This window comes from Phyllostomus discolor, chromosome 7 (genome assembly GCF_004126475.2).
Source record: "Phyllostomus discolor isolate MPI-MPIP mPhyDis1 chromosome 7, mPhyDis1.pri.v3, whole genome shotgun sequence".
Classification (NCBI taxonomy): domain Eukaryota; kingdom Metazoa; phylum Chordata; class Mammalia; order Chiroptera; family Phyllostomidae; genus Phyllostomus; species Phyllostomus discolor.
In genome coordinates this window covers 45,414,705-45,434,610 of record NC_040909.2, presented here as the reverse complement: position 1 = coordinate 45,434,610, position 19,906 = coordinate 45,414,705, and positions in this window count along the sequence as shown.

Sequence of the window (19,906 nt, the reverse complement as noted above, 5' to 3'; positions counted from 1 at the left end):
TTCTTACCTGAGTCACAAGTCATAGCACTACGGAAATCCAAAGTTAGGAAGCAGAAGGTAAGTGGAAGAGACTGAAGGACACTTGATGGCCAGAGTAAGAAACAATGCTAAGAATGTACATGCTGCTTTTGGCCTATTTGCCTGACCATGGGCCTGTAGCCTTCATTAGGACCACTGGGTGAGTCTTCTATCACTGTGCTAAATCTTGGTCTGGCAGTCACAAGTGTAGAGCTGAGGTGGAATCCCTGAAATAATATGTAAAACTTCTTGGCACAGGGTAGGCACTCAGTCTATATGAGTCCAGTGAGAAGTTGCACATGTCATAAAGCAGAGCTATCTGGGCATATACACACCAAGACACTCTGACATGATTACAAACTTAGGAGAGAGTTGACATTTGGTTGGTTATATGTGATATTGTGATTTATAATAAGAAATATATATATTTTATATATATATATATATATTTGGTCTTCATCCCAGTTTCTGGCATAGAGATCCTGAAACCCTTGGAACTTTCTGATGAGAGCTATAAAAAGATCCTGTGTTATGTTAATGAGATGGTTTTGGAAAGCACCTGAAGATGGGGGACTGATTGTCAGGAGAACCATTGGTGTGACTAGATGGTTGCAATTTTCAGTTCCACTTCACACTCCCCACTTCCTGGGATGGGGAGGACTGGAGATTAAATTTATCAATAGCCAATGATTTAATCAACTGCATACTACACTGATGTAATGAGGCCTTCATAAAAATCCATGAGGATGGGGTTCAGAGAGCTTCTGAGTTAGTGCACACATACATGGAGAGAATGACATGCTTGGAGAGAGCATGGAAAATCCACAGCCCATTCCCTGTACCCTGCCCCTTGCATCTCTTCCATCTGGCTGTTCCTGAGTTATATCATTTTATAATAAACAGGTAATCTAGTAAGTAAAGTTTCTCTGAGTTCTATGAGCTGCTCTATCAAATTAGTTGAACCCAAGGAGGAAATTGTGGAAACCAATTTGTACTTGTTTGGTCAGAAGCATAAGTGACAACTTGGACTTGAGTTAGTGATGGGCTTCTGAAGTGGATGTGGGGTGTTGCAGTCATGTGGGACTGAGCCCTTAATCTGTGGGATCTGATGCCCACAAGTGTTGGAATTGAAATGAATTGTGGGATACCTAGCTAGTGTTGGAGACTTTCTTGGTGTGGGGGAAAACCCCACACATTGGAATTGATGTCAGAATTATTCTATATGAAAAAAAACAAATAGACAACTCTATCAAAACAACCAGCAAAATTTTTCATACCTACTACTTTTGGATGGTTTCATATAGTTCTTATTTTGTAAATACACATAGAAATAACAGCTAAAACTTATGGTAATTTGACATTGGTATGTTCACCATGGATAATAGGGTGCCTAGACACTACTGAATTATCTCCAATTCATACTAAAATATCACTCCTTGGCTTTCACAGCCCAATCTCCTTATTTAGGAGTCTTAAAAATTACCATGGTCTTTGAAACAGTAGTCATAGTTTAGGAATTAATTTTAATAAATTATTAAAAAAGATAAGTTCATAAATTTCTGTATGAGAAAGAATTATTTCAGTGTAACTCATAATCACAGCAATTTGGAAACAACCTAAATGTTCCAAAAAATAGGGAAATTTTTAGATAATTTATAGTAAATGGTATCATGAGATTTTTGTAGACATTAAAATACTGTTTTGAAAGATAAAAAATCCTCATAATCTAAGTGACCTTTTATAAATGTAGGATATAAAACTGCATATTCAAGACAACAGTTGTGATGGAAAAAATGTGGATAGAAACTAGCATAAAAAAAGGGCATAAACTTTAACACTGCTTACCTCAAAGGTATAGCATTGTGGGTGATTTGTGGATGATTTCTATTGTTTTCTGGTATTTTCTCTATTTTTTTATTGTGAATATGTGGTATCTTATCAGAACAAAAGAGGTGTTAATAAAATACTAGGAGGAAAAGCTAAAAAAGGTGGCAAACACAACTAGCCACTGTGACTGAGAGATCAAATGTAATTCAAGAAATATTAAATATTTAACTCACCACTTTGCTTTTTACTGACTTCTTTCTGTGACCCATGTCAAGCTTAGACTTTGTTAGTAATTTTTCTTCCACTAGAGTGAATTACAGTAGAGCCAACCAAAGCATCTATACCCTGACTTTCCTAGAAGGTGGCCTATCTGTTTCTGTACTTTGAGATTCTAACACCTTTTTCTACTTATGTAACAGGCAAGAGGGAATTTGGATAAAGTTGCTAGTCCCCATGGTGAAGGCTTTTCCTCAGGCCCCTCTGAGGCTGCTGCTGCATCCCAGGGTCGCAGTGGACACAGGTGCATTACATAAGGCTCTGACAAAGCCCATAGGTGCAGTTATCAGTACTAAATAAAGTTGGTCTATTTTTTATATTAACACTCTACTTTATGAAGGGACCCTGCCATCATGCGCCCAGCTAGAGAGACAGCTAGAAAAATCAATTGAGCCAATCTGCTTTGAATCCATTACTAAACAAGAACTCTGTTATTTCACCTATGTGAGTATTCTTTGCAATACTCAAATTCCACAAGATAATTTAAACATTTATTTACTCTTCAAGTCTGCCTCCTGTCCATGACCTGCTACCTTTTGGGCACCCATATGAACTTCTTGCTCAACCCCCTTTTCTCCTTCTTTTCTTATCCCTTTCCCCCTTAGGTCTGGCTTCTTAATCCTGCTGCCATGTCTTATAAATGATCTAGAAAGTTCCATATTTGCAGTTGACACAGTAAAACAATTTTCTGTGAATCTACACAGTCTTCAGAGTAAACCTGTAAGACAAACCTTCTCTTGCTAAAATTGATCACTTCTAGAATATATTCTTGGAGCATAGAGAGGATATTTATTATACTACTATAGTAGATAGAACCATTTTGTTAGAGTCTTAATATAGCATTTTACTGAACAAAACAATCTCAAAATTTGTATGGAACCACAAAAGACCCCAAATAGCTAAAGAAGTGTTGAGAAAGAAGAACAAAATTGGAGGCATCATGCTCCCTGATTTCAAAATAAACCACAAAACTACTGTAATCAAAACAGTATGATATTGGCATAAAAACAGACATATAAATCAATGGAACATAATAGAGAACCAGAAATAAGCCCACATATACATGGTCAATTAATTTATAACAAGAATATTCAGTGGGGAAAGAAGAGTCCTTCAATAAATGCCATTGAGAAAACTGGACAGCCACATGCAAAAGAATGATATTGAACCACTCTCTTAGACCAACACAAAAATTAACTGATAGTTGATTAAAGACTAAATATAAAACCTGAAACCATAACAATCCTAGAAGAAAACATAGGCGGTAAGCAACTTGACATTGGTCTTGGTGATATTTTTTGGATCTGACACCAAAAGCAAAGGCAACAAATTTAAAAACAAACAAGTGAGGTTATATCAAACTAAAAAGCTTCTGCGCAGCAAAGGTGGAAACCATCCACAAAATAAAAAGTCAACTTACTGCATAGGAAAAATATTTCCAAATCATTTATCTGATAAAGTATTAATAGCCAAAACAAAACATAAAGTTCATACAACTCAATAGCAAAACAAACAATCTGATTAAAAAATGGGCAGATTATTTTAATACACATTTTCCCAAAGAAGACATACAAATAGCTAATAGATACATAATAAGATGCTCAAAAATTATTACTATTCAGAGAAATATAATCAAAACTACAGTGAGATATCACCTCATACCTATTATAATGGTGTATATAAAAAGAAAAGTATTAAGTGTTGGTGAGGTTGTGGAGAAAAGGAAACTCTGTGCACTCTTGGTGGGAAGGACAATCAGTGCAGTCCATTGTGGAAAACAGTATGAAAGTTTCCCTCAAAAAATAAAAAATATAACAGTGATATGATCCAGAAATTCCACTTCTGGGTATTTATTTGAAGAAACAAAAACTCTAACTTCAAAGGACATATGCATCCCCACAATTGTAGCAACATTATTTACAATAATCCAGATATGAAAGCAACCTCAGTGTCCATCAAAGGATGAATGCATAAAGAAAATGGAGTATATATACAATGAAATATTATTCAACTTAAAAGAAGGAAATCTTGCCATTTACAACACACATGAATAGATTTGAGGGCATTATGCTAAGTGAATAAGTCAAGAGAAAGACAAATACTTTATGATCTCACTTACATGTAGAATATTAAAAAAAGGTTCATAAATATAGAGAACAGATTGGTGGTTGCTGAGTTCTGAGATTGGGGACAGAGACGGACAAAGGGGCGAAAAGGTACAAAGTTTCATTTATAAAATAAATAACTCATGGGGATGTAATATTCACCATGATATAGTTAATGATTTTGTATTTATATAAGAAAGTTGTTAAATATTCTATAAAAAACAAAACCAACCAACACACAGCATCTCATATTAAAACAGGACCTTGACTTTCACAGTCCCTTCACTTCTTGATCAAACCATGGTTCATGTTGCTTAAAGAAACAGAAGTAGAATTTCTTCTTAATTTGAAAGAATGAACAGTTCTCCACTAATGGTGTGGACTAATTTCTAAATATGACCTTTGTATGACATTTATGTGAAGAATTAAAACTTGCAGGTTTTATGTATAAGTTGAAGAACTATATTTAGAAACTAATGATTGAAATATAATATATATATGATTATATATATAATCATATATAATGTATGTATAGATATAAATAATTTTTACACCCACCATACAATAAAGATACAATATAAATAAAGGAAAAAGCACTATTATTTGAAAGTAGCGTAATGTTTATTTATGATTTCTACAATGTCAAAAGCAAATGCTTTTGAGGATTATCACCCCTCAAATATCCAGGATCCTTGTGTAACAGTGTAAAAAACAGGTTCCTCTTACCAGGGGCTATAAAACAAAAGACTGTTTTATATCATCCAGTTGTCCTCCTAAACTATTGCTATATTCAACACACGTGGGTAGAGGTGATATGAAAAGAAAGGGCATCAACCGCATCCACTAATTAATGGAGGCTGGAGTAAAAAAAACATGGATTTCTGAAATATTAATTCACAATTATGAAACATTTTGATTGAAGCCTGGCAAGTTGTACATAATAATAGATTACACCTCATAATGCTCAAGAGTGTTTGTCTGTACCACTTTATAACTTTTGCTATCGTATTCTTTCTACCATAGCTGTTGTTCTGCTTTATCACATTCACGAGATAGTCAAAGCATTGGTAACAGAACTATAACTGGGCTGTTGTATTGCTGTTAGCCCTGGACCCCTGGTACCCTAAGAATTAACAAGCTGTGTTTCAATGAAGAAGTAAAAGGCTGTGTATTCATTAAACAAAAAGCTCTCTTTATGTGTATATGCTTTTATCTTCAAGAATCTTATAATCTTGACTACTTCCTGTCTAGAAGGCAAAGCAGGTAAATGCTGTGTTCACCTTCTCCCATGACCACATCAAAAGTACTATTAAAGTATAATACAATCATCATTAAGAAGCACCTGATGAAACCACACATTTATTTGCACCAAAGGATTCCAACACTGGATTCTTCACAATGAAGGACCATGTATTGGTGTGTGTGTATATGTATACACACATACAGCAAGGGGTGGCAGGTTTGTAACAAGAGAGTTCATAGATTTCCAACAATTACAGGTCTACCACTTAATTACCATTTAATTAAAATAAAATAAAATGAAATACATGAAATAAAGTAAAATAAAAAGAAGCATCTGAAGACTAGCTAAACAGAAGACCTATAATTAAGGATGTAAAAGAAGACACATAGAGACTGGTAGGAGGGGCAGAGATGCAGAAAGCATAGGTCCCACACCCACAGTATAATGATTAATAATCTCAGCTGCAGAGGTTCCTTCTGAGGAGTGAGGGGTCCAAGACCCATATCAGGGCTCTGGTGCTGGAAAGGGGGGGTCTTGTAACTTCTGGCTGTAAAAACCAGTAGGGATTGCATCCCAGTGAGATGGAAGGCTGCTGGAAGCTTAGCTTCTACAGGTCTTAAAGGACCCAAGAAGAGATTCATTTAGTCACTAACTCACTTGCTCTAGGCTCTGGCACAGACATAGCAGCTTGAAAAGTGCCAGGGACATAGGGGAAGAAACTGAACTGACTAGCTTCAGGGCAAGGGCTGTAGGGGTAGAGGTTGGGACTGCTTTCTCCAGGAACAGAAGTGCTAGTAAGTGTCATTATTCCTTTGTGGAGATTTCCCCAACCCAGCCAATGCAGCATGAGCAATTGCCAAATCTGAGCTCTTCATTAAGCTGGTTAACAACATTCACCTCAACCTGAGGAATTCTCGAGACTCTGTCCCACCCAATTCACAGACCTATAGGAATCTCTTTCAGAGGCTTCTCCACATAAACAGCCTGCCTTGGGTCATGCTGCAAACTTTTCTAAAAATTCTCAAAGGTCCACAAATCCCAAATAAGCAGTAGCTCTCCTCATTATGTCCTATACCACTTGCTAAGCCATGCAAAGCTCAACAAAAGTGGTGATCAGTTTCAACTTGTATTGTATTGTAACTCCTATTAGATAGCCCCAAATCTGGCATAAGCAATGGCCAGTCTTGGATTGGAAGGAAGCCTAAAGTAAGTGACCACGAAGCAGGCATAAGTGGTAGCAGGCCTCAGCTCTCATTGTAGTGCCCACTGAAGGCTCCCAAGCCCAGCAATAGTGGCAGCCTACTTCAGTTCACAGCATAGCTTCCACCAAATGCCTCCAAGACCAGCACAAGTAAATACGAACTGCAGATAACTCTGTGGCTTCCAGTAGACATCCCCAAGCCTGGCACATGTGGTAGCTGACTTTGATCTGCACCACAGCCCCTCCAAAAGGCTACAGAACCAACATACCTGGTGACCAGCTTCAGACTACCCCAGACAACCACCCTACAAATTTCATAAGTGACAAACCCAAAAGGTGGATTGACTGGCACTAGAGCCCTATTAAAGTGACTCCAGCATCAAGGGGTCATCCTATACATGTACACTATAGCATGTACACTATAGTCAAGTCCACCCCTTGCAGCCAATTAGTCCTAAGGTCAGTCCCAAGTACTGATATACCTACAACAATAAAAGGGCACAAACAACACACAAGGGACATGCCTGGAATACCTGGCTCAAGTGACCAAGGAGACTATGTCACTGACCCCATAGGACACCTACTACATAAGGCCATTCTTCCAAGAACTGGGAGATGTAGCAAATTTTACTAATACATAGAAACAAAAACATGGAGTCAGTCAAAATTAGGGAACAAAGAAACATGTCCCAAATGAAAGAATGAAACAAACTCCAGGAAAGGTGATAATCTACCAGATGCTGAATTCAGAACTCTGGTTATAAAGATGCTCAATGCACTTAGAGGAAGAATAGATGAAGTCAGTGAGAACTTCAATAAAGACATAGAAATCATAAAAGTTGACATAAAGAACATAAAAAGGACCAGTCAGAAATGAACAATACAACGATTGAAATGAAGAATACATTACTGGGAATTAACTGAAAATTAGATGAAGCATAGAACCAAAGCAGTGATCTGGAAGACAAAATAGTGCAAAACACCCAATCAGAACAGCAAAAAGAAAAATAATAAAAATTAATGAGAATAATTTAAGGTACCTCTGGGATAACATCAAAAATACCAACATTAGCATTACACCTGTGATGAGAAGAGTAAGCAAGAGACTGAAAACTTATTTGAAGACTTATTGACAGAAAATTGCCCTAATCTTGTGAGAGAAATAAACATACAAGTACAGGAAACACAGAGATTCCCAAACAAGATAAACCCCGAGAGGCCCACGTGAATATACATCATAATTAAAATATCAAGGTTAAAATCAAAGGTAGAATCTTAAAGTAGCAAGAAAAAAGCAGCTAGTTTTGCACAGGGGAGCTCTGATAATATCATCAGCTGATTTCTCAACAGAAACTTTGCAGGCCCCAAGAAAATGGTACTAAATATTCAAAGTAATGAAAGACAAAGCCCTACAAGCAAGACTGGCTCTTACAACTAGGCTATCACTTAGAATTGAGGGAGAGAGAAAGATTTTCCCAGATAAGAAAAGCTAAAGGAGTTATCCCACTAAACCATTATAGTTATTATAAGAAATGTTAAAGAGACTTCTCTAGAAAGAAAAAAGATGAAAACTATGAATAAGGAAAATACAAGAAAGAAAAAAAATGCTCACTGGTAAAATTAGATGCTTAGTAAAGAAGTAGATCAACCAACCATAAAGCTAATACAAAGATTAAAAGTCAAAAATAGGAAATCAGAGATCTAAGATGGCGTCCGGAGTAGGAAGGAGCAGATTTGGCTTTCCTCTGCTCAGGGGAGAGAGTCCTGACCGATCTTGGAGTGGAAAGGCAAGGCAACCAACATATTTCGCATTTTTGAGAACGGAGGACCAAGGATTGTGGCAGAACCGAAAGAACAGGGAACAGATCCTAGGAGGAGTGCTGCATCAAGGTAGGCTCCTGGGACACGCGTGTGGTCCCGGGGCTGCATGCCCCCAGGCCCGGGGGCCGCGGCTGGGTTTGCCGTAGGGTTAGTGGAGAGAGCCAGGTCGGCTGCTCCCTCCCTAGCCGAGCAAGGTCTGGGCGGCTCTGGAGGAGTCCAGGTGCTGGCGGGCACACCGGTGGCGAGCAGCTTTGGAGGCGTGAACGCCAGAGCCAAGTCGCGCTGCGGACCCGGACTCCCAGGGTCACTGTTCTGGCTGGAGCTTTGGCGGTGAGAGAAGCCAGGCCACTGTGGAGAGCAGCAGGCTCGAATCGGGAGGAATTTCCCAAGAGGAAGGAGTGAACTGTCACAGACACTGTTTGGGGAATTCTCCTGAAGTGATCAGATGGCTCTGGCCTGTCTGCTCCCCAGCTGGGATCGCGCAGGCTGCGGACGGGCCGTGCCCGCCCGCGGGGACACCGGCGCACACAGCCCGCACGAGCAACAGACGGGCCGCGCACCTGCTCATGGGAGCGCGGGTCGCACCGGGCGGCGGACGGGCCACGGAGCCAGTGCGAACCCCACGGGCCTAGGAAGAAAAGGCCAAACAAGTCATCCTTCAGCCTGCCTCAAGCAGCAAAGAGCAGAAAAACCGGTTTGGCCACTTTGAAATCAAGAGACTTTTTAATTTGATTCTATTTTTTTTAACAATTTTTAATTTTTAAGTTTTATTGTTTTTGTATTCTCTTTTGATTTCTTTTCTCTCTTACCTGATTTCTTGTTTTATTCCTTCCTCCTTCCTGTCCTCCAATTTTATCTCTTCTTCCTGCCTTCGTCTGCCTTTTCTATTTTTTTCTTTTTTAAATTTTTTCCTAATACCTACAAGTGAGACAAAATCCTGGATTGGTGAAAAGACCAAAGTTGAACCCAAAGAAGGGGCAAGCACAACAGCTGGGACAGTGAGATAAATGTCACTCTGCTATTACAGAGAACCTGCAAGTTATTGCATATTTGTATTATTACTAGTTTTTCCAGTGTTCCTACATCTTTTTTTTTAACAATATTTTTATATCCCTCTGATTTTTGTATAGCCTGCTTTGCTAGGCTGGTTTTATTGTATGACCTGACAGCTTTCCCCTGATATCTCTTTCTATACCGTATTACTAATCTACTGTCCATTAACTCACCTGTGTCCTATCAGCATACTACTCAATGTTCTGTACTCCATATCCTTATTACCTAGATTTCATAGACTCTGCCATATGAATGTTGCCATAATATTATTGTAAATAACTGCTGTTCCATGCAATTGTAATTACTTCACAACACCCCCCCCCCCACCCCCCCAGATCTTAGCCCATTTCAAAGTTTCCTGAACTCTATTACTGTAGTGGTTAACTCTATTCTCATCACACACTACACCTATTTACTATCCTTTACTCTCACCTTACCCCAGAATCTGACCGCCCACAACCTCTCTGCTTTATAGATCCAACTCACATCCTTCCTCCCCCAACAAGAGTATTATCTTCTTTCCATCCTTTCTAAAAAATCAGCTAGCTGTGTGGAAGACCACGGTTAACACTATACATAGTGAAAGGATCTCCTATATCTTCCCTACTTGCTACTACTGTTAATAGCATAGAATTCTCTGTTGCTGTCTTAAAACCATTTGCCTTCCCCCTCCAACTGATGACAAAAAAGAATAGGTGGAGGAGGTGAACACCAGGATACCCACTGGAAGAGGAAACCCAACAACAAAGGACCACTAACAGATAACAGCAGAAGAAGGTGAAGGAGGAGTAGTAACCACATAAACCTCAATCCAGGACTTATCTGGAAATACAACTAAGCAGTAGAGAAAGTACCCAAGACAAACAACTGAACAGATTTCTTTAAGGCCTTGTACACACAGAAGAACCAGCCTCAACAAAACCTGCCCTCACCAGCACAAACAAAATACAGAAGGTGGTGGACAGATTGACCCACATTTAACCAGCTGGCGGGAAGGAACCACCAAAGAAAGACTCAACAACAATCAAAACCCAAAGGCAAACACAAAGCCAACTTAAACAACAGCCCAAGACCAGCGAGCTTGGGGGGTCAAGGAAACAGCACCACTGAAACTCACTGCTACTCTACTAAAGAAGTTCACATCATAAACCAAGGGAGCCAGAACAGATCAATATAAGAAGCTGAGGTGAACAAGAAGAGTCTCACAAACAATGGGAAGACAAAGAAATACTCCCCAAATGAAAGGAAAGGAGGAAGCCTCAAAAAGAATGCTAAATGAAACAGAGGCAATTCAACTACCAGATATTGAATTCAAAGCAGTGATTGTCAGGAAGCTCAATGAGCTCACAATGAGCTACGAGAAACTACAGGGAAGCTACAATGAACTCAATGAAAACTACATCAGCATAACCAAGGAAATAGAAACTCTCAACAGGGCCAAGAGGAAATGAAGAATACAATCTCTGAAATGAAGAACACAGTAGAAGGAATGAGAAGCAGGATCGATGAAGCAGAAGATCGGATCAGCGAGCTAGAGGACAAAATAGAAGAAACACCCAGAAAGAGCAAGAAAGGGAAAAGAGGCTCAGAAAGAATGAAGAGGGATTAAGAGAAAATGCAAGACAATATGAAACGTAATAATATCCGTATAATAGGGATAACCAGAAGGAGAAGAAGAAGAACAAGGGATAGAAAACCTAGTTGAACAAGTGATGATGGAAAACTTCCCTAATTTGATGAGACAAAAAGTCACACAAATACAGGAAACACAGAGAGTCCCAATCAAGAGGAACCCAAGGAGGCCCACCTCAAGACACATCATAATTAAAAATGGCAAAATTTCAAGACAAAGAGAGAATCTTAAAGGCAGCAAGGGAGAAGAAGGAAGTAACATACAAGGGGGCCCCAATAAGACTAACAGCTGACTTCTCAATGGAAACACTCCAAGCCAGAAGAGAGTGGCAAGAAATAATCCAAGTAATGAGAACCAGAGGCCTGCAACCACGACTACTTTACCCAGCAAGGCTCTCAATTAAGATAGAAGGCCAAATAAGAAGCTTCTCAGACAAAAGAAGTCTAAAAGAATACACCTCCACTAAACCAGCTCTGCAAGAGATGCTGAAGGGACTGCTTTAAGGAAAGAAAGGAAAAGAGAGAGTGAGAGAGGATCACACGTACATAAAAGGCAATGAATAAGTACCTATCAATAACAACCTTAAACGTAAATGGACTAAACGCTCCAATCAAAAGACATAGAATAGCTGATTGGATAAGAAAACATGACCACAATATGCTGTCTACAAGAGACCCACACTCAGGATAAAAGATCTGCACAGGTTGAAAGTGAAGGGCTGGAAACAAATTTTCCAAGCAAATGGACAGGAAAAAAAAAGCCGGGGTAGCAATACTCATATCTGACAAAATAGACTTCCAAAGAAGATCCATAAAGAGAGACCCTGAAGGTCATTTCATAATACTCAAGGGAAGAATTCACCAAAAAGACATAAATATAGTAATATATATGCACCCAACATAGGAGCACCTAAATACATAAAGAAAATCTAGAGGACTTCAAGAAGATATGGACAGCAACACATTATTGTGGGGGATTTTAACACCCCTCTATCAAAAATGGACAGATCTTCCAAACAAAACATCAACAAAGATATTGTGGCATTGAACAATACCCTAGACGAACTGGGCTTTACTGATATTTACAGAACCCTCCATCCCAAAGAAGCTAAATACACATTTTTTTCAAATGTACATGGATATTTTCAAAGATTGACCACATGACAGGACACAAAACAAGCCTCAACAATTTCAAAAAAATTGAAATCATACCAAGCAATTTCTCGGATCACAAGGGACTGAAACTAGAAACCAACCCCAAGGAAAAAAAACCCAAAACACTCAAATTCATGGAGATTAAACAGCATGCTATTAAACAATGAATGGGTCAAGAATGATATTAGGGAAGAAATCAAACGGTTTTTGGAAACAAATGAAAACGAACTCACAACAACCCAAAACTTATGGACACAGCCAATGCAGTCCTGAGAGGGAAGATCATAGCGATACAGGCCCACCTAAAAAAGTTAGAAACATTTCAAACAAACAACCTAAACCCTACGTCTACAAGAACTCGAGGAAAAACAACAAAGACAGCCCAGAGCAAGCAGAAGGAAGGAAATAATCAAGATCAGAGCAGAATTAAATGACATAGAGACTAAAAGCACAATTCTAAAGATCAATGAATCCAAGAGTTGGTTCTTTGAAAAGATAAACAAAATTGACAAGCCTTTAAGCAGACTCATCAAGAAAAAAAGAGAGAAAACCCAAATAAACACAATCAGAAATGAAAGAGGAGAGATTACAACAGATACCACAGAAATACAAAGGATTGTAACAAATTACTACAAAGAGCTGTATGCCAAGAAATTTGAAAACCTAGATGAAATGGACAAATTGTTAGAAAAATATAACCTTCCAAAACTCAATAAAATGGAAGCAGAAAGCCTGAACAAACCAATAACAGCAAAAGAAATTGAAGCAGTAATCCAAAAACTCCCAACACACAAAAGCCCTGGACCAGATGGTTTCACAGGAGAATTCTACAAAGCATTTAAGGGAGAACTAACACCTATCCTTCACAGACTATATCAAAAATTCCAAAAAGATGGAAGACTACCAAACTCTTTTTATGAGGCCAACATCATCTTAATTCCAAAACCAGATAAAGACACAACAAAGAAAGAAAACTACAGGCCAATATCGCTGATGAACATTGATGCTAAAATCCTCAACAAGATACTGGCAAACCGCATCCAACAGTAAATTAAGAAGATCATACACCATGACCAAGTTGGATTCATTCCAGGTATGCAAGGATGGTACAATATACGCAAATCAGTAAATGTAATACATCACATAAACAAAAGCAAGACAAAAACCACATGATCATATCAATAGATGCAGAAAAAGCATTTGATAAGGTACAGCACCCATTTATGATAAAAACACTCAGTAAAGTGGGAATAGAGGGAGCATTCCTCACATAATAAAGGCCATATATGAGAAACCTACAGCCAACATTATACTCAATGGGCAAAAATTAAAATTTTTTCCACTAAGAACAGGAACAAGGCAAGGATGTCCACTTTCACCACTTCTATTCAATATAGTACTGGAAGTTCTAGCCACAGCAATCAGACAAGAAAAGGAAATAAAAGGAATCCAAATCGGAAAGGAGGAAACAAAACTGTCACTGTTTGCAGATGACATGATAGTGTACATAGAAAAATCCTATAGACTCCACCAAAAAACTGCTTGACCTAATAAATGAATTTGGTAAAACAGCGGGATACAAAGTCAATATCCAGAAATCAAAGGCATTTCTGTACACCAACAATGAAACAGCAGAAGCAGAAATCAAGAAAAAAATCCCATTTGAAATAGCAAAATAAAAATAAAATACCTAGGAATAAACCTAACCAAAGAGGTAAAAGACCTGTATTCAGAAAACTACATAACACTGAGGAGAGAAATCAAGGAAGACACAAACAAATGGAAACATATACCATGTTCATGGATTGGAAGAATTAATATCATTAAAATGTCCATACTACCAAAAGCAATTTACACATTCAGTGCAATACCTATTAAAGTACCAATGGCATATTTCACAGACATAGAACAAACACTTCAACAATTCATATGGAACCATAAACGACCCCGAATAGCTGCTGCAATTTTGAGAAAGAAGAGTAAAGTAGGAGGAATCACAATACCTGACACTAAACTATACTACAAGGCCACTGTAATCAAAACAGCCTGGTACTGGCATAAAAACAGGCACATAGACCAATGGAACAGAACAGAGAGTCCAGAAATAAACCCAAGCCTCTACGGTCAATTAATATTTGACAAAGGAAGCAGCAACATAAAATGGAATAAAAATAGCCTCTTCAACAAATGGTGTTGGGAGAACTGGACAGCTATGTGCAAAAAAATGAAACTCGAGCACCAACTTACACCTTATATAAAAATGGATTCAAGGTGGATAAAAGACTTAAATATAAAGTGTGACACCATTAAAGTCCTAGAAGAGAATGTAGGTAGGAAAATCTCAGATATTTCACGCAGAAACTTTTTACTGACTTGTCTCCTAGAGCAAGGGACATAAAGGAAAGAATAAACAAATGGGACCTCATCAAAATTAAAAGCTTTTGCACAGCTAAGGAAAACAGTATCAAAATAAAAAGAGAACCAACTGTATGGGAAAACATATTTGCTAATGATACCTCAGACAAGGGTTTAATCTCCAAAATATATAAAGAACTTACACGACTCCACTCTAAGAAGACAAGTAACCCAATTAAAAAATGGCTAAGGACGTGAATAGACACTTCTCCATGGAGGACATACAGAAAATCCAAAGACACATGAAGCGATGCTCAATATCGGTAGCCATCAGAGAGATGTAGATTAAAACCACAATGAGATACCACTTCACACCAGTCAGAATGGCCATCATAAACAAAGCAACAAACAACAAGTGTTGGAGAGGATGTGGAGAAAGGGGGTCCCTAGTGCAATGTTGGTGGGACTGCAGACTTGTACAACCATTATGGAAAGCAGTTTGGAACTTCCTCAGAAAACTAAAAATGGATCTGCCTTTTGACCCAGCAATTCCATTGCTGGGACTCTATCCTAAGAACACTAAAACATCAATACAAAAGAACCTTTGTACCCTGATGTTCATAGCAGCACAATTTACAATAGCTAGGTGCTGGAAGCAACCTAGATGCCCATCAGTAAATGAATGGATCAAAAAACTATGGTACATTTACACGATGGAATTCTATGCAGCAGAAAGAAAGAAGGAGCTCATACCCTTTGCAACAGCATGGATGGAGCTGGAAAGCATTATGCTAAGCCAAACAAGCCAGGCAGTGAAAGACAAATACCACATGATATCACCTTTAACAGGAATCTAAACAACAAAACAAAACAAAACAAAAAACTAGCAAAATATAACCAAAGACACTGAAATAGGGGATAGTCTTATAGTGGCCAGAGGGGAGAGAAGAGGGAATTTCAGGGGGGAATGGGTAGGGATTACAGGAACAAATTTGGAGGACACATGGACAAAAACTAGGGGTGGGGGGTAATGGGGGGAAGGGGGGAGGGTTGGGTGGAGGGGCTGGAACGGGAGTAGGGGGGAGAAAACTGTACTTGAACAATGATCGAAATAAAAAAAATAAAATAAAAAAATAGGAAAATCATGTGTAATTAGAATAAATCAAGGGATACACAAAATCACACACACAAAAAGAAAATATGACAAAAGCATATATGTGAAGTGGGTGAGTAAAAGCTGTAGTGATTTTAGAGTGTTTTTGAACTTAAGCAACCATCAACTTAAATAGACTGCTATATAAACATAGCCTGGTATAAATGAAGCACACGGTAACCACAAACTAAAAATCTGCAAGATATAAATAAGAAATAAAGAGAAAGGAGTCCCAACATAGTACTAATAGAAAGTCATCAACATACAAGAGAAGAGAGCAAGAGAATAATAAAGGCTAGAGGAAGTATAAAACAATCAGAAAACAGCAGGATGGTAATAACTACATAACTATCTAGAATTTAATATAAATGAATTAAGTGCACCAATCTAATCACACGGCGTGACCAAAGGGATGAAAAAAAAAAGAGACTTGCACATATGCTGCCTAAAAGAGACACATTTCTTATTGAAAGACACACACAGACTGAAAGTGATAGAAAAAGATATTTTATGGAAATGGAAATGGAATAAAAAGCCTGGAATTTTTTTTTAAATATTTTATTTATTTAGTTTTAGAGAGAGAAGGGAGGGAGGGGGAGAGAGAGAGAGAGAGAGGGAGAGGGGAGAGAGAGAGAGAGAGACATCAATGTGCGGTTGCTGGGGGCTGTGGCCTGCAACCCAGGAATGTACCCTGGCTGGGAATCGAACCTGGGACACTTTGGTTCCCAGCCCGCGCTCAATCCACTGAGCTATGCCAGCCAGGGCTAAAAAAACCTGGAATTTAAAACAAAAGTGGTAGCAAGAGACATAGAAGAGCATTTCATAATGATAAACGGATCAATATTATATGTGGATATAACTCTTGTGAATATCCAGGCACCCAATGTAAGAGTACCTACATACGTTAAGCACATGGTGATAAGCATAAAGGCAGAGATTGACAGTAACAGCAATAACATCAAACTTTAACACCCCATTGACATCATTGGATTGATATTCCATGTGGGAAATCAACAAGGAAACAGGCCATAATGCCACATTAGGGCAGATGGATTTAATGGCTATTTTTAGAACATTTCACCCCAAAGAAGCAGAATATACTTTTTTTTCAAGTGCACATGGAACATTTTCCAGAATTGACCACAAGACTAGTCTCAATAAATTTAAGACTGAAATCATAGCAAGCATGTTTTCTAAACCCAACGATGTGAAACTAGAAATCAATTACAAGAAGAAAACAGAAAAAACACACAAACACATGGAGGCTACATAGCATACCACTAAACAATAAATAAGTTAACAGCAAGATAAAGGAAGGAATCAGAAGATACCTTGAAACTAATGAAAATGTAAATACAATGACCTACAATCTAAGGGACATAGCTAAAGAAGTTTTAAGAAGATTTAGAGCAGTTTAGGCCTACCTCAAGAAACAGAAAAAAATCTCAAACAATCTAACCCTACACCTAAAAGAACTAGAAAAAGAACAACAAAAAAGCTCAAAGTGAGCAGAAGGAAGGAAATAATAAAGGTCAGAGCAGAAATGAACAAAACAGAGTCTAAAAAAATAATACACTAGTGCACTTTTCTACAATAGGCCATGCTACTAAGACAGGGAGTCAAGCAGCTCTATCTAATACACAAAAACAAAGACAGGGAGGCTGCCAAAATGGGGAGACAAAGAAATATGGCCCACATGAAAGAACAGAACAAAACTCCAGAAAAAGAAGTAAATGAAATGGAGATAAGCAATCTATCAGATACAGAGTTCAAAACACTGGTTATTTGGATGCTCAAGGAACTCAATGGGTAATACAACTACATGAAAAGACCCAGGCAGAAATGAAGGTTACACTAAGTAAAATAAAGAAAAAGTTATAGGGAACCAACAGTGAAGTGGATGAAGCCAAGGATCAAATCAATGACTTGGAAAATAAGGAAGAAAAAAACCACTCAATCAGAGCAACAAGAAGAAAAAAGAATAAAAATAAATAAATAAAAGGTGATAGGCTAAGAAAGTTCTGGGACATCAACAAACATACCAACATTCGAATCATAGGGGTTCCAGAAGGAGAAGAGAAACAGCAAGAAATTGAAAACTTATTTAAAAAAAAAACAATGAAAGAAAACTTCCCTAATTTGGTGAAGGAGATAGACATAGAAGTTCAGGAAGCACAGGGTTCCAAACAAGTTGGACCCAAAGAGGACCACACCAAGACACATCATAATTAAAATGCCAAAGTTTAAAAATAAAGAGAATTTTAAAAGTAGTAAGAGAAAAGCAGATGATTACCTACAAATGAGTTCTCATAAGACTGTCTACTGATTTCTCAAAAAAAACCAAACAAACCTTGCAGGCTAGAAGGGACTGGTGAGAAGTGTTTAAAGCGATAAAAAGCAAGGGCCTACAACCTAGATTACTTTATCTACCAAAGCTATCATTTAGAATGGAAGGGCAGATAAAGTGCTTCCCAGACAAGGTAAAGCTAAAGGAGTTCATCATTACCAAGCCATCATTATATGAAATGTTAAAGGGACTTATTTATAAAAAAGAAGATAAAAACTATGAACATTAAAATGGTAATAAATTCACAACTATCGACAATTGAATCTAAAAAAAAACTAAGCAAACACGTAAAACATACAGGTTCTTAGATATGGAGATAATTTGGAACATTATCGGCTGGGAGAGTGAAGAGAGAGACTAGGGGAAAATGTTCAAGGTTAAGAAATACAAATTGGTAGGTACAGAATAGACAGGGGATGTTAAGAACAGTATAGAAAATGATGTAGATGAGAAACATATATGCATGACCCATGGATATGAACTAAGGGAAGAGGGGATTGCTGGATGGAATATGGGGTACTACGTGGAGGCAGACAAAGGGGGAGAGATTGGGACAACTGTAATAGCATAATCAATAAAATATATTTAAAAAGAACATAAAAAAACCCTAGCAATCAAAACAAGAAATAAAAAAAAATCAATGAAACCAAGAGCTGTTTTTTTTTGAGAAGATAAAATCAACAAACCTTTGATGAGAATTATCAAGAGAAAATGGAGAAAACCCAAATAAATAAGAATGAATGAGATAACTAAAAAATGAAATCAGATAACTGACACCAAAGAAATACAAAGGATTATAAGAAAATACTATAAATAATTATATGCCAACAAATTGAGCCACCTGGAAGAACTGAATAAATTCCTAGAAATATATAATTTCAAGACTGTATCAAGAAGAATCAGAAAATCTTTACAGTTATAATTACTAACTAAATTAAATAAATAATTAAAAAATCCCAACAGAAGTCTGGGACCAGATAGCTTAATAGATGAATTTTACCAAGCATTAAAGAAGAATTAACACCTATCCTACTCAAATGATCCCCCAAAATTCAAGTGTATGGGAGATCACAAGCTCATTTTGAGGCCAGCATTACATTCATTTCAAAATCAAAGAAAGATACTACAACTAGAGAAAATTATAGTTCAATATCCCTAGTGAACATAGATGCAAAAATCCTCAATAAATATTAGCCAACTAAATTTAGCATCTCACTGAACAGATCATATAACATAATCAAGTGGGACTTATTCCAGGGATGCAAGGTTGGCACAATATCAACAAATCAATAAATGTGGTACACCACATACAGAAAATGAAGGATAAAAATCACATGATCATAGCAATAGATGCAGAAAAAGCATTTGATAAAATCTGGCATCCATTTATCATAAAAACTTTTAGCAAAGTGGGCATAGAAGGAACATACCTCAATATAATAAAAGCCATCTATTATAAACCAACATTTAACATCACACTCAATAGTGAGGATTTTTCTTATGTCTGCTCTCACCACTCTTATTCAGCATAATATTGGAAGTCCTAGACTCAGCAATAAAAAAAAGCATTCAAATCAGAAAGAAAGAAGTAAACTGTCATTTGCAGATGACGTGACACAACACAGGGTGGGGAAAAAGTAGATTCACAGGTGTTAGTATGCAAAACACAGTTTGTTCTTGTATTATTATTTTTAGTTATTGTATTATTTTCCATATGAAC